Genomic DNA, 14,012 nt, shown 5'->3' with positions numbered 1-14,012 from the left:
CGATAACGATAAATGGACGATAACCACCCCAAGTGCCAAAAAAACAAACGTTGAAACAAACGAATCACATGGTTGTGCTGCAGGTGGTGGAAGAGGTTGGTTGTGTTACCTTGACTTGACGCAACAGTCTTTTTGCAGAGTTTACATTTAACAATTTTTTGATCAATATCATCCTTGTTGTATCCAAAATGTTGCCAAACGATTGATGATGCATTTTTTTTGTTAACAAGCGTCTCCTCTTCCTCCTCCACCAGCTCTACCTCCGTCGCTGCTGCTTCAACATTTAAATCGTCCTCCATTTGTTCACCCGTGTCTCGTCTTGTTACAGGTAGCAGTGTTGCCAACTCCTCAGTAAGGAAAATCGCTATTGGCTGTCCTAAAAGTCGCCAGAAGTCGCTAAATGACATCATCGCCTAATTTGCATAATTGGTCATGCTAATATAATTGTAACCTACGTTGTTGGAGAGAGAAATAACATTGTGTTAGAGACATAAAGTGAGTAAAAAACGTCCTAAATGCATTTAGAATTTATTTAGAACTACAAATTAAATTTATTTTAGCAATTATTGTTTTTTTTTAAAGTCAGAATTCCAACCCTGCTCCTTTATCCGGGCTTGGACCGGCAAAAAGACCCGAAATAGGCACTCTGGTGGAGTTACTTTGTGTGTGTGTGTGTGTGTGTGTGTGTGTGTGTGTGTGTGTTTATAAGTAGTTTTAAACCTCGTGATCCACAAAACAGCATAACAGTAAAAGAAGAACTGACTGCGTTACAGTCAGTGCGGGAGCAGCGGCTTCGCTCATGCGCGATTCATTTGCAGTTCGGACGCATAGGTGTGAACATCGTCTGCCCTGATAGCAGCTGGGGGAGGACTATCCTCCGCCTGTGAGCGCTTTGGTACGGGCGAGGTGCCCACGGCAGCACCCGCTGCTTGTTGAGAGTAAAAGCGATACCCACTTTCACGTCAAAAAGTCGTCATAAATAAATCTCCAATAACACCAGAAAAAGTCGCCAGATTTGTCGCTAGTCGCTTTTTAGAAAAAAAAAGTCGCAAAGGGGGGTCTGAAAACTCGCTAAATATAGCGACAAAGTCGCTAAGTTGGCAACACTGACATGTAGTAGAGTCATGTGACTCCACCCCGTCAAGTCTGTAACGTAGCACAGCGTCTTAAAGGGACATGAACATCGCCAACCTGCACATGCCTTTTCTTTTTTTTTTTTAAATACCGAATTTACCGACATGGGCAAAATGACGTCGATGAGAGTCATAAATTTCGGTAACGATAAATTTTTGATATATCGCCCAGCACTAAGTGTGACAGTTCAACTGTTTAGAAGGGAGATGGTGAGGGGAAAGAAACTGTTCCTGTGTCGGGTGGTCCTGGTCTGCAGGCTTCTGTACCGTCTGCCAGAGGGCAGCAGATCAAAAAGTCTGTGTCCAGGGTGTGAGGGGTCTGTGATGATTTTCCCTGCCCGTTTCCCGGTTCTTGAGAGGTACAGATCCTGGATGGAGGGCAGGGGGGCGCCGATGATCCTTTCTGCTGCCCGTACAGTCCGCTGCAGTCTGCACCTGTCCTGTTTAGTGGCTGCACCATACCAGACTGTGATGGAGGAGCACAGGACAGACTCAATGACTGCAGTGTAGAACTGGATCAGCAGCTCCTGTGGAAGACTGTACTTCCCCAGTTGTCTCAGGAAGTACATCCTCTGCTGGGTCTTTTTGAGGATGGAGTTGATGTTGGTCTCCCACTTCAGGTCCTGGGAGATGGTGGTACCCAGCAACTTGAAGATCTCCACAGTAGACACAGGGCTGTCTGATATGATGAGGGGGGGCAGAGTTGAGGGATGTCTCCTGAAGTCCACTGTCATCTCTACAGTTTTAAGAGTGTTCAGCTCCAGATTGTGCTGACTGCACCAGAGTACCAGCCGCTCAACTCATCATAACATTTGTGTTATGTTATAGTATTACTACTAAGTGGAGGAATTTCTGTCATGTTACAGTATATGTGCTGATTACAGTATTTCTGCCAAATATAGTATTTCTGATTAATTATAGTTTTTCTACCAAATCATATTACAGTATTTTTGCTTTTTATACCATTTTTATAGGATTTTTATATTGCTTAATATAGTATTTCTGCTTTTTATAGGATTTGTGCTTAATATAGTATTTCTGCTTTTTATAGGATTTGTCCTTAATACAGTATTTCTGCTAAATGTAGTATTTATGCTTAATCACACTATTACTATATATTTCTGCCAGCTTCCCAGCCAGCCAATCATATCTGAGGTCTGCCGTTTCTTCTCTCGTCATATCTCAGCGACGGATGTACAAAGAGTAATAAAAATCGCAGTCAAAGTACACCAAAGTCCGCTGATTCACCCAGTACAAGAATTATGCTTCTAGTCCACCTAGTTTTGGAGTTACACGACGTTTTGTAACTCCAAAAAACGGCGCTCTTTGCCTCACACCGCGATCTAATTCTGACTGCTCATCACCCCGTTTCCCAAGAGCTCACTGTCTTTCCCAGTGGCGCAGCTGGTAAGGAAATTATAGCCATTTGTTTGAGAGGAGTCCTCACTATGAAAAATAGACTACACAAATCCTGTCTCTGTGCTGCGTGTGTAAAAACAGATGCACCTGTTTTGGCGGGAAAAAGGACATAGCCTTTCTGATTGGTGGATTCAAATTAAGCAGCTCCAGGCTTTTTGACCCACCTAGAAACATACAGGAAACACTGTACAGCCCCTGTTTGTTCACTTGCTTCTGCTGCTGCTGCGTGTGTGTGTGTGTGTGTGTGTGTGTGTGTGTGTGTGTGTGTCTGTATGACAGAGAGAGAGAGAGAGAGAGCCTTTTTATGGGTGTATCTTATTGTGTGATTTAAAATCAATATATTTACACTGGTTGATTGAATTGGATCCTGTGTGTGTCTCTGTGCATGTGTGTTTCCATATATGGGGGCGATCGTGGCTCAAAAGTTGGGAGTTCGCCTTGTAATCGGAAGGTTACCGGTTCGAGGCCCGGCTCGGACAGTCTCGGTCGTTGTGTCTTTGGGCAAAACACTTCACTCGTTGTCTACTGGTGGTGGTCAGAGGGCCCGGTGGCGCCAATGTCCAGCAGCCTCGCCTCTGTCAGTGCGCCCCAGGGTGGCTGTGGCTACAACGTAGCTTGCCATCACCAGTGTGTGAATGGGTGAATGACTGGATATGTAAAGAGCTTTGGGGTCCTTAGGGACCATAAAAGCGCTATATAAATACAGGCCATTTACCATGTCCATATTTGTAATTGTGCAAGTTATTACTATTATGCTAAATTACAGTATTTCTGCTACTTTTCGGTATTTGTGCTAAATACAGTATTTCTGCTAAATCTTAGTATTATTGCTTAATCATATTATTTGAGCAAAATCATAGTATTTGAGCATATTCTTTCTATTTGTGCCATAGCATAATATATTTGCTGAATTACAGCATTTCTGCTATGTTGTACTATTTGTCCTAAATCACAGTATTTGTGCAATGTTTAGGTATTTTTGTTTAAATAAAGTATCTATGTAATCTTGTACCATGTTTGCTAAAATCCTGTATTTCTGAAAAGTTATCTTGTTTCTGGTAAGTTACAATATTTATTCTAATTTCTGCTGCTAAGTTCTGCTATGTTATTGTATTTCTGCCAAGTATTATGTTTTCTTTACGTTATTGCAGTTCTGCTAAGTAATTACATTTTTGCTAAGTTCTTATGCTTCTGCAAAGTTATTACAATTTTTTGCAAAGGTTTTACAACTTCTGCAACTTTTCAGCTTTTTCAGCTAGTTTCAGCTGACAGCTTCAGCTTTACAGCATCCACACTGCATTTTCGCAGGAAATGCAAATTTTTCTAGTTATTATTATTATTATTCCGGGTGTTTCCGTACGTTTTTCGCCGTGGATCTACTTCCACAATTTTCAGCCGATTTTCACCGTTCAAATTTTAAACTATTCTGCTATTTTTGCTCTTTCCGGCAATATCTTTTGGTATTTTATACTATTATACTTTTTAAAATATTATGTTTTTTTCCTTTAATTTGTCCCATTGAAATGAATGGGAAACTTCCGCAATTCTGCTAAAACTTGCTTGTTTTTGAAACTTAACTACTTTTTCCTACTTTCACGTAGAACAACCATTCAAACTTTAAAATGTTCTCAAATTATTGGGCTATTCAGGAATAAATCAGCTTTTTCAAATCTTTTACCGTTTTACTTTTATGCCTCTTAAAGTTTTGAGTTGCAAAATTGTGATTTTTCACAAAATACATGCGTTGTTATGGTTGCTATGCACTTGGCTTCCAGTGTGCCACTGAAGGTTTTGCAGTCTTCTCTTCATGTCCGAACAACTTCTTGCTACTTGCTCAATTTTCACTCAACTTCCACAAATTATACATCAAAACGTAGGTATTTTTGCTGGCTTTCAGAAAATGTCACCATCATTGTTGTGAGATTTATAGAGTTTTGGCAAATCTCCTCAGACCAACACAAAGTCTCAAAAATCCCCATAGAAAGTCAATGGAGAGCTTGTTCAAAATCACAGCTTGATTTCTGTAATGAGAGGCATATTCGAATCGTCATATCTCCTTAACGAAGCGAAGTTAAAACATGAGGCTTGTCCCAGTATATCTTCAGACACTCCTGACACTCACAATTCAAGAATTTCTTTCTCACCTATTACCGTTCTGAAATGAGTTAGACTTGTTTGAGGGTAGGAAATTCGTCCTTCGCTCAGATTTCTTCAGATTTCAAACTCTGGAAATGATCCACTTTTTTCTCTCGTCATATCTTTTTAATGGATATCAACAGAGACCTGAAAATTTCCAAGATTGTTCACCAAAGCCTGCTGTCTCTTACGGTGAAAAAATGATATTGATACTCCAAATAGATTTAGAGTTAGAAAGCGTTGTTTGAGGGCAAGTCAAGGCAGTTTTTGCTTTGCTCTACTCAGTTATGATGCATTAGAAGTCAAATATCTTTAATAATTCATATTTTAATGATAAATTGTCAACACTTTAAGATTCCCCCATCTCTTCTGAACAAAACGGTGAAAGAATGACCGTTCTAGCCCCTACGGTTAGGAAATTATGGCCATTTGTTTGAGAGGAATCCTCACTATGAGAAATTCACTGCAGAAATCCTGTCTCTGTGCTCTGTGTGTGTAAAAACGGCTGCACCTGTTTTGGCGGGAAAAAGTATACAGCCTCTCTGATTGGTGGATTCAAATTCAGCAGCTCCCAGGCTGCTTGACTGAGCTAGAAACTTACTTCTCTCTCCCTGTGTGTGTGTGTGTGTGTGTGTGTGTGTGTGTGACAGAGAGAGAGAGAGAGAGAGAGAGAGAGAGAGAGAGAAAGCCTTTTTATGGGATAATCTCATTGTAAGATTCAAATTCAATATATTTAGACTGGTTGACTGAATTGGATCTTGTGTGTGTGTGTGTGTGTGTGTGTGTGTGTGTGTGTGTGTGTGTGTGAGATGATCTCATTGTAAGATTTAAATTCAATATATTTAGACTGGTTGACTGAATTGGATCTTGTGTGTGTGTGTGTGTGTGTGTGTGTGTGTGTGTGTGTGTGAGATGATCTCATTGTAAGATTTAAATTCAATATATTTAGACTGGTTGACTGAATTGGATCTTGTGTGTGTGTGTGTGTGTGTGTGTGTGTGTGTGAGATGATCTCATTGTAAGATTTAAATTCAATATATTTAGACTGGTTGACTGAATTGGATCTTGTGTGTGTGTGTGTGTGTGTGTGTGTGTGTGTGTGAGATGATCTCATTGTAAGATTCAAATTCAATATGTTTAGACTGGTTGACTGAATTGGATGTTGTGTGTGTGTGCGTGTGTGTGTGTGTGTGTGTGTGTGTGTGTGTGTGTGTGTGACAGAGAGAGAGAGAGAGAAAGCCTTTTTATGGGATGATCTCATTGTAAGATTTAAATTCAATATATTTAGACTGGTTGACTGAATTGGATCTTGTGTGTGTGTGTGTGTGTGTGTGTGTGTGTGTGTGAGATGATCTCATTGTAAGATTTAAATTCAATATATTTAGACTGGTTGACTGAATTGGATCTTGTGTGTGTGTGTGTGTGTGTGTGTGTGTGTGTGTGAGATGATCTCATTGTAAGATTCAAATTCAATATGTTTAGACTGGTTGACTGAATTGGATGTTGTGTGTGTGTGCGTGTGTGTGTGTGTGTGTGTGTGTGTGTGTGTGTGTGTGACAGAGAGAGAGAGAGAGAAAGCCTTTTTATGGGATGATCTCATTGTAAGATTTAAATTCAATATATTTAGACTGGTTGACTGAATTGGATCTTGTGTGTGTGTGTGTGTGTGTGTGTGTGTGTGTTTGTGTGCGTTTGTTTTTCTATCCTCCTGGGGTCCATGACCTGAGATATCAGTCACGCCGTGGGGACCAATTTTTCCCGTGGGGACCGAGCCCTGGTCCCCACGGGCACAACCATTGCATTCAATAGAAAACAGGCTGCTGATATGCCTGGTGAAGTTTTTTTCAAAAAAAAAAATGGTCCCCACAGATTCAATTTTCACAACTTTGTGTATACCCTAGTGACCATGGGTGGTATTGCAGTGTGTGAATTTGCATCCGTGGGGACATTTTCCGGACAGTGTGTATAACTGTGTATCCCAGTGGTCTAAGATGGTATTGCAGTGTGTAAACTTGCATCTATTGGATCCCTTTTCTGACAAAGTATGAAAGTATTTATAAGATACCACTTTGTTCCTTTATTATTAGTATTAGAGCCTGCCCACTTTAATGTGACCAGACTTCTATTTTATTTAATTATTTGTACCACAGTTACTAAGGGAGCTCATTTACTTATTATACTTCATTTTCTTAAGATTTTTTACACAACTGATATCATTTAAGGAGACAAAATATCAAATCATTAAAGTATATAATACTTATTATTTTTAAATGAATAAATGGTCAACTTATGAAACAATAAAACTGGGATAAATAAGCATTTTCAGCCAAAATACTGATGACAAATTAGAAACAAATTCAGGAAACGCATCACTGTATTATGCAAAGTCAACCCACATTGTTCAAATTGTTTACTGCAGTTTGAATAATGCCAACCATTTTGAGATTCAAGCACAACAGCAACTACATCCTCTAAATTAGAGTATAAGCAAATAAAAAAGTGATATAGAAGTTAAATCCACTCACCATTGACGTCAAATAATCTTTAACTTTTCAATTAAACACCAACAAAAACAGTCCACTTGTATTCCCAAAATTTTAGACGATCCCGTTTTGTAAAAAATAAATAAATAAATAAAATATTTTGAACACAGATTGCCATAGCACCTAGCAATATGCTAGCTTTGCATAGTTTCAAATTCTATCTCTGTAATACAAAACAGAGACGTGTGGGTGACCCAGCCATTTCAGCAATGAGTGCCCCACTTATGGAGGTTGGCCAGGTGGTCTGGGTCACTGGTACTCTGACACATTTTCTGGTCCTGGAGCGACATGCAGCATTATGGTCAGAATACCTGGCGATCCAGCCTGAGCATTGGTAGATTACAGTGGCAGGCAGTCCCTAACTCACCAGAACCTGCGTCTGTTACTGTCCTGGGCCTGTGGCCCAGTGTTTGATTTTGTATTATGCTTTATTAGTCTGTTTTCCTTTTGGTTCATGGTTCGTGACTATTGGGGTTTTGGTTTCTTTTCTCTTGTTCTTCTGGGATTGTGAATTCTAGCTTGTAGGTTTAGTTCCGCCCTTGTGTTTATTCTCTTGTTCCCCAGTCATGTCTCATGTCTCTCAGGTCCCTGTATTCTGTGTTCCCTCTGTTCTCTGTTGGTGTTGTACCTCTGAGTTCTGTCCGTGGATTTACTGCTTTATTTTGAAGGTCCATGACTTATGTCAGTGTTTGTAGTTTTCCTTCCTCCATCTTGTTAAGTCTAATTTCTCCTGGCTGTTTTCCCACATGTTCGAGGCTCTATTTTGAACTGTTTTGCATGGGCAGCCCAGGCAAGGAGGACTCAGCCACACTTCTAGAAATGCTCACTGCTTGGTCTGTTCAGTCACTAGCTCAGTCAGTTGCTCAACCAACTGATCCGCTTCTACCACAACTACCACTTCGGCCTGTAGCCCAGTTAGCCGCCCGGCCTGTAGCTCCATTTTCACCTCAACCATTACTTCAGTCATTATCACAGTATCCTGCTCAGTGACCCTCAGTTCAGTCTCCTGCTCAGTCTCCTGCTCACTCATCTCTAGCTCAGTCTGTTATTCAGCCTCCTGTGTTGCCGCTAGCTCAGTCTCCTGTGTTGCCGCTAGCTCCACTTAGCACAGCCTGTACCTCTGCTATTAGCACAGCCTGCACCTCAGCCATTTCTTTTATCATCAGTCCAGTCTGCAGATCAGCCTTTAGTTTAACTGCCTGTTCAGTCTGTCGCTCAGCCCCTAGCTCACTCACCTTTAGCTCAGCTGTCATTCCACTCATTGGTTCAATGACTCATCCTACGCAGGGAACACACGTCATGAATACTTATGCTGGTTCTCAAAATCTGGCGATGTTAGAGACAGTAGCTCCCTCCAGGGCCTCCCCAGAGGCTGACTGTCAGCCACCAGCCGACTCTAGATCCCTGGACGCTAAGACGCCAGTGCCAGTTACCTCACCTGGGAACTCCACTGAGCAGTCTCAGCCGTCATCACCCGCTGAGAGCTCCAGCGAGTTCACCCATCTGCCTCCATCCTCTGCTGGGTGTATTAGTGAACACTTTCAGCACTCTGAGGACTGCATCCCGCTGTCGCTGCCTTAGCCAAGCCAATGTGCTGCTCAGCTCCAGCCAGTGTCAACACTGCTAGAGGTCCCCTGTGCCTGCTGGTTCTGCATCTGTTCCCGCTGGAGGGTCCGAGGGATCCATCCAGCCTGCAGCGCCACCTACTCCATCATTTGTGGCTGCCACGCTGTCGTCTGGTCCTGCCTCGTCTGGTCCTGGTCCTGCCACACCGCTACCTCGTCCACGTCCGGCTCAGCCTGCTCGACCTTGTCCGTGTGTGGTTTGGTGTCAGCGGCCACCTTCCAGGTCGCTGACTGGACTCCGTCGCCGACGCGGTGGGCATCCTGAAATGCTCCGATGCTGCCGCTGCCTTCCGCGCGGTTGGCCTTCAGATCGCCTACATTGCCACCGCTGCCTTCTGCACGGCCGGCCTCCAGAACTACTTGGTTTCTGTTGCTGGCCTCCTGGTCGGCCCCCTGAACTTAAGTACCTTGGACCCTGGTGCCATCGACCTCTGGGTTGGCCCCCGGAGTTACCGTCTTGTATTATTGAGCCACTGGCCTCCTGATCGGCCCACTGAGCTTTGTTTTTGGACTCTGTGGTTTTGGTTTTCCCAGCTCATCTGTTTAGTTTTGGACTCCTCTTGCCGGGATTTTGCTTTGTTGGACTCCAAAGTTTCTGCTGGTTTTCTGGTTTCTGTATTGGAGAGGAGTGTCACCCAGGGTCAGATTCGTCGACAGAGGGATCGAACTTCTGGGAATCCTGTTCGCAGCCGGTCACCATGCTGTCGCTGGAAAACTACTGAAGACCCTGATGTGGTCCCCCAGCCACCAAGGTTTATCCCAAAAAGAACCCTGGTGTACAGCCACCTCTAAATTCTGGAAATCCATCAGCAGGTGAAATGTGCTCATCTCCTTGGTTTTTCTCTGAAATCAGGATGCCCACCAGCACCGACCTCCAACCATTTTGCTGTCCCCACAAACAGCAGGGAAGGACAGTCAAAAGCAATTAAAAACTGAGTGAACAAGGCTAAAAAAACATTTTTGTACATATCATATTTAGTATAGTTCATATTACAAGTTGATATTGTGTTGTATTTTGTTAATGTTGAACCTTGGCTCATGTGATTAGAGGATCATCAGGGGGTCCTTTTGTCCCTCTTTGGCGGGATACTCCCACTGGGTTTAAATCTGGGACTCTCCACCATTTGACCTTAGAATTGAAGAAGCTTCTCTGATGAGAGGTGAAACGTCTTTAAGCAACTTAAAGAACTCCAGACGCTTTTCTTTGCAAGCTCCTTTGACTACGATGACCTGGATGACTGAGAACCTTCACAGACTTAATGTTGAATATCAGTTTCCACTATAAATCGCAAGTTCTTTTTTTTTTTTCACTTTAAACTATTGTTCCACTTTCATAACAATAAAATAATATAAAATGGCTGCCAGATATTGAAGGCTGAGGTTATTCTAAAAAATGGGGCAAAAGCATTCAGTTATAGTATGGTTTCTGACCCTTTTACAGTCAAAATTACCAAAAAAGTCCAGGCGGCCTAAATTATGCTTGGTCAATAAAAGGTTAATTAATAATTTTGGATGTTAAAACCATATTAAACTAGTTTTTCTTGGATACTTTAATATTTTGTTAAAACACAAGTTCAGCAATCTAATGCTGACATTTTGGTGCTGAAGGGAAGGGATGAGGGAAAACACACTTTTCCTGACTTTTGCGGTCCTCACTTTACCTATTCCCATCCCCCACCCGCCGCAGTAGGGAAAACACACTTTTCCTGACTTTTGCGGTCCTCACTTTACCTATTCCCATCCCCACCCGCCGCAGTCACAGGCTTGCAGGTGTTGCTAATTAGTCGCGTGCTCGGTGCAGCCAGACGCGGGGCGTAGCTCGGAGGCGAGAGGAGACGGCTGGAAGTATGAAGAAGCGTGACAGAGAGAAAGTGGAGATGGCCGACAGTCAGAGAATAGAGGATGAAGGGATGAATGTGGTAAGTACATTAAACAAACTGTTTTAATGTTTACTTAATAATTAGGCAAAGTGAAGTGTTTGCAGCCGACAGTTTGCTCTATAGTTAGCATGCTTTGCTAATGCTTGCGTGACTTAGCTTAATGGGGTGTTCGACGACATTCTCCTAAACTGTACAGTTTTTAGCTGATATTTTAACATTCATGCAGTCATGAATGTCTGTTTTGGTCACTTTTATTAGGTACTGTCGTAATATTCGGGCGTCTGTGGGACTGAAAATGAACGCTTAATGGGCAATCAATGAGCTTAATGAGTAGCTAGCAATAGTGTTAGCTCTAAATGGTGAGTAAATTTCTAGAACAACTTCGTTCAACTATAGGCCTGAAGTATTCACAACAAGAAACAAGCTAAGCAGCTACAGAGTCATTTCTTTTTAAAGCGTCAAGTTTTTCTCGTGGCGGGGAGGGTGGCAGTCGGAGCAGCGAGACAGACCCGCCGAAGCTAATCCAGGAGTCTGGATTAGCTTTGGCTGTCGAGGACCCAAGTTCATAATGCAATTATTGTCGTGACGAGCTAAGAAATGGCTAACGTGTAATGTTGTGTCGTGATATGCAAAACGATGCGTGAGGTAGCGGGGGCAGCGACAGTACCAGAGCAGCAGGTGGACCGACTTTTCCCTCAGTTAAATATTCAGCCGTGGAAAGTAATTTGGTGGTGGTTTAATTTTTGTTGTGATTGTTTTTGATAGACAAAAAAAATACATTTTCCTTCTGCAGTGGCTTGATTGCTGTTAATCACAAACGATGAAGTACTAAAAATATTAAATAATAAAATTACTATCATAGTAAATTAAGATAAATAAAACTAACAATATTAAGCATGTGAACAGACTACTGCACAGCTTAATTTAAACTGACTTATATTCAAAAGATTGATTTTTATAAAACCGAATTTATATTTGCACCATGTCTTTATAGTGACTAACATATGTGATTAGACCTATTGATGTCACCTTAAATACTATCCCCATTATCACTGTGTATTTCTTACTTGTTGATGTATAAAACTAGTGTACTTCAGGTATGGACATGTTATGTTAGCTGTTTTGTGTTTTACCTCCTCCAGAGTAAACAATCCACCAGACTGAAGGCACGTTTGCAACGCCTGAGAGACCATCATGATAAATGCTTGTCAAGAGCCATGGACCCCTTAAAACACCAAACACAGGTAATCATGATAGGGTTTTGATTTTTCCTATATTACAATATTAATAAATACAGTGGTGCTTCTGACTTAGATTTGTGACAGTATGAATGCATGTGCCAAAACATTCTGTAGGGGTGTGTTGGTTTGATTACGCAGGTGTACTGAAAAGATAATTTTTTTTTTCACCAAAGCCAGGTGCTGAAGTTTTGTGTGTGTGTGTGTCTCTCTAACGCCCGAGTTTCAGCCAAGCAACTTTAGCATTGTGTCAGCTCTTTAGTTAACTAATTTAAAATGGCTTTTGCCAAGTGTCGGAGGAGGGGGGAATAGTGTACAAACCCAGGACTGACATTTAAGCAAGACATATTAGCCTTTTATAAAGAAGTAGAAGATGTACCCAAATGTCATTCTAAACTAAAATGTAAAAGTTTGTAGTAAACTAGTACTTTGGTAAAAAAGTGAGGCAGTCATGTAAATACATCATTAAGTTCTTAAATATCCGATATATGTATCTAAGTATCATAAATATTACCTGGCAAATAATGTACTTCAATATCAAATATATACATAAAAGCAAAGTGTGTACACAGTTACATGTATTTCAGGGGGTGTTATCAGCCTGGCTGATCTGAAATTCAGCTTTTCATTTTTTTTGTACTTCTGTACAGTACTTGAAAAAAATGTTTGGTACATTCCATCACTCAGTGCAAGCTGAAATTGTCTACAGCTTAGTTTACAACAGTACTGAGGGCCACTTTTTAAGATGGAGCCATGTTTAGTCAACTATAGGCTAATAGAAAGTTTTTTTTTTTTCTTTTGGTTGTGCTGTAATTAAAGCCTTCTGAATTTAGACTTCAAAACCAAGGTATGTGTAGTAATGCTGTGTTTTCTTACACAGCATTAGGTTTAAATAAAACAGAGGATGCATTTGGTCTTGTTAATCACCTTTTTGTGAACCTTATTAAAAGAAATGTTTGTCTCTGTAATGTTTAGCCATCGGAGAGAACAAACCAAGAGGGTGAGACTTCATCACAACCCAGCTCTCACCTAAGCAGCTTGCAGCTGCCAAGACTTGGTAAGTAACAAATTGATTTTAACTTGTGGTATATAACAGGCTCAGTACTCTACAAGTTTAACAGTTTACCATGTAGATATAGATGAAAAATTAGCAGTGGTGCTGGGATCAAAAAATAAATAAATAAATAAATGAGACAGCTGCCAGTCATTATGTGGCTTTTCTGCCTTTCTTTCACTGCATGTTAGCCTAATTTGTATAAAAGATGGGTTATGTTCACACACGCGTAGGTGACAGAAGCAGAACTTGACACACAAGCACAAGAGCACAGCCCACAGTAGTGATAATGAAATGGACTTCAGGATGTACCTCATGATTGAGAATCCATAACTCATTACCCCCTTAAACCACACTCAATTAATTTTCCACAGTTATATCTAATGCTAAAGTGACTTTATCCTCCACAGCTCATGAAACCTAATAAAAATTTGCATTCTTTAGAAATCGGTTGTATATTAAGATGGTGTGCAAAGTATGTTGACACTCAAGCTGTGTCCCAAAACCTAGGCCGCATCATTCGGAGGACCCGGCATTCGCAGTCTACGTGGGCCGGGTCCTTCAACGACCGAGAAGGCCGGAAGTGCGAGGCTTGTAAAACGGGACTGTCTAGCATTCAGATTTGCGTCACCAGCTGTCTCGTTGGCGTTTAATAAACTCAGCTGTCTCGAGTGACCATTGAACCCTCCGGTCAGCTATCGAGCGGCTGGGTAACAGAAGTCTCTAAAAAGGAGCACTTTTGCAAATATGTGATCTCTTGATAAACTGAGCAGATATTTGAAGTTTACACAGCTACATTCTCACCTGAAAATATGTTAAAAGTTTATTTTGTGACCCAGAAAGAGTAATAAGATTAATATTAAAAGTTTAATTCCATTGTTGGAAACTGGAATCGGCCGGGCCGCGCTATGAATTCTGGGATATGGTGGGGCACAAAGGATACACCCGACCCATCCTTCAAATCTGGGGAAAAGGAGGACGTAT

Source organism: Oreochromis niloticus, unplaced genomic scaffold (assembly GCF_001858045.2).
Source record: "Oreochromis niloticus isolate F11D_XX unplaced genomic scaffold, O_niloticus_UMD_NMBU tig00001171_pilon, whole genome shotgun sequence".
Classification (NCBI taxonomy): Eukaryota; Metazoa; Chordata; class Actinopteri; order Cichliformes; family Cichlidae; genus Oreochromis; species Oreochromis niloticus.
Note: the sequence above shows the minus strand (reverse complement) of the source record.